Source organism: Triticum dicoccoides, chromosome 2A (genome assembly GCF_002162155.2).
Source record: "Triticum dicoccoides isolate Atlit2015 ecotype Zavitan chromosome 2A, WEW_v2.0, whole genome shotgun sequence".
Taxonomy (NCBI): domain Eukaryota; kingdom Viridiplantae; phylum Streptophyta; class Magnoliopsida; order Poales; family Poaceae; genus Triticum; species Triticum dicoccoides.
In genome coordinates, this window is record NC_041382.1 from 4,435,282 (window position 1) to 4,438,021 (window position 2,740).

Consider the following 2,740-nt stretch of genomic DNA (forward strand, 5'->3'; position numbering starts at 1 on the left):
TTTCCATCGCCCGTACCTGTTCAGTTTGACATATTAGGAGGATTGCGGGTTAATTTCTGAAAAACGAAGGGACTTTTCTGCAAAAGCGCCGCCGACGTACGAGCAGAAGCGATCCGTGGTTTATTAGTAGGGAAAGATATGCCGCCTCGGTCTTTCGAAGGTGCCGATAAGAATAAAGTGCGCGTTTATAGAAATGAGTGTCTGTGCATATACATAATCGTCTTGGTTTGTATTGTGTTAGAAAAAAAGTCCCTCCTTTTTGGACGATGCTAGGCGCCTGTGTGCCTGCTCAGTCTCGGGCCGATTGCCTGATGTATACTTCACGTCATCTTTTCTTCCCCAAAAGAAAGAGAGAGTGAAAGAGGGTTGACACATGGTGTGGGCGGGCACATGCACGAACTCGAGCATATGGCAGCGCTCTTGACCCAGAACACCATCACCCTGCACCCAGCTGATCCAGTTTTCGGTTTAGTTCTCATATTGGTTCTTCAAAAAAGTATTAATGTTCCCAATAATCAGATATCATTGAAATATGTTGTAAAATATTTTCGCAACAACATGCCGGTATCATTTAATGTCTTTAGTAGCATGGTGACCAAAGGTCCGGTTTTCACCTGTTGCAGTAGGGCTTAACCACTCATCAATAGGCAGCCTTCCACTTAGTAAAAAGGGAAAGTACCAATAGTGGTGTCACGTTCTGTATATAATATCACACTTACAACAAATGTTAGGTGGATGGGTCATTCATGTACACATATTACAGGACATAACGAATAATGACGATAGCTTTTTTCCTTAGATATAATGGAGGAGATAATGCGTAACGATCAAGTGCGCCTAGCTAGTGCATGTAGTTGACTTTTATATATACTTCCTCCGTCCAAAATTACTTGTCACAGAAATGAATGTATCAAAACGTATTTTTAGTTTTAGATACATCCCCTTCTGTGAAAAGTAATTCAGGACGGAAGGAGTACCACACAGTCACACACAGAAATGCATCTGGCAGCTCTGGTTGAAGCTTAAATCACCAAGGAGACAATGGAGGTCCTGGTGCTCCTCATCGTCCTCTTGTATACGACCATTGTTCTCCGGCAAAGAACTACGAGGTCTCGTGCTCAGACGACCATTCACAAGGTTGTCGACACTGTCGCCACCCAGCACACATTGAACGAGAAAGCCAGCGTGTTCCCGAACTGCCTCGTCGCCATCTTCCCGGTGGTCCTGGCCACCGGGCTTCGCGGTAAACGGAACGAGAACATAACCATGGTGGAGTACGCCCCCCCCCCCCCTATTGGCGTGTGCTCCGATGCAACCTCATCGCCAAGAGCTTCCACCCTTCGCGCCTCAGTTCCCTTGCCTGATGCAACAAGGGGCCACAACTGGTCAGGACGTGGCAGGCGAGGTGCTCGTCGCCCGTGGCCACATCAATGCCGCTGGTTTGCGTTGCTCGCGCGCCTCTGCTTCGGTGATGGCGTTGACAGGCGCCACGTGCGTGCCATGGAGCTGGTGATACATGACTTTATCATCTCTATGGGGGAGCTCAGAGGTTGTTTGTTTCCAGGGACTTATTGGTTTAGGGACTTAAAAAAATTTCTATAAGTCCCATCTAAACCAAACAGGAGGGACTTATAGGGACTTAAAGTGGGCATTTGAGACTTATGAAATAAGACTCTCAAGGAGGGACTTATAGTTGTAATATGGTCTTTTAGTCAATGTTAAGTTGCAGGAACCAAACAGGTAGGGACTTTTTAGGGACTTGAGACTTATAAGTTGGGACTAAAAAAGTCCTAGGACTTATGAACCAAACAGGACCTCAATCCCATGGCACGATGTTGTGCAAGCTCGTGAACTGGAGGCTGCTTGGACGACTCTTTTCCTTCGTCGGCAGGCAGACAAAGTTGTTCCTCCCCCTCATCAATGAACGAAGGCGGCTCGAGTCTCGAGCCTGCACCGCTGGCGGCGGTGTCCAACCATATGTCGACTCACTCCTTGATCTACGCGTTGCTGACAACGATGCTAGCGGCAAGCAGGGCAAGGATGTCCGGTGCGAGGTCTGGGACGATGAGCTTGTATGCCTCGTGTTAGAGTTCCTGGGTGCTGGCTCGGGTTCAGTCGTGACTAGTTTGGAGTGGACCCTCGGCCACCTTGTGGACCAGCTAGATGTCCAGGACAACCCACATAGGGAGATCATCGACGGTCGGACAAGTAATGGCGGGGTAGTCTCCACCAAGAGCCTCTGCGGCATGCCGTACCTGCACGTCGTGGTGATGGAAAGCCTCCGCATGCACGGATGCACCCACCGGGGCTGTTCATCATGCGCGGTTTCCACGGCAAGGGCACCGTGGTGATCGGCAGCATTACGATGGCGGCCATGTCGGCTGGCGGCATGAGGGTACAGTTCATCGTTGGTGACATCGGGAGGGATAGCAAGACATGGACGAACCCGGACGAGTTCCGGTCAGAGCGGTTCCATGCCGGAGGCAAGGGGGAGGGCATCGGGCCGACACCGGGCCCCAAGGAGATCCGGATGATGCCGTTCGGGGCGGCGTACAGGCACTGCCCCGGCTCGAGCCAGGCGATGGTGCACATCAAGTTCTTGGCCGCGCTCGTGCGCGAGTTCGAGTGTGCGCCGCTGGCAGAGAATTGCAGCGTAGACCTGGTTGAGCTCGACGGGTTATTCAAGGTGATGAAGAAACTGCTTTCGGCGCGTGTCAAGAAGCACACCCAATCTATGTAA

At 50.9% G+C, this 2,740-nt stretch overlaps 1 pseudogene; it reads left to right on the top strand.

Moving 5' to 3' along the window:
* The first annotated feature begins 1,041 nt into the window (after nt 1-1,041).
* On the top strand, nt 1,042-2,740 carry LOC119352607 (annotated as a pseudogene).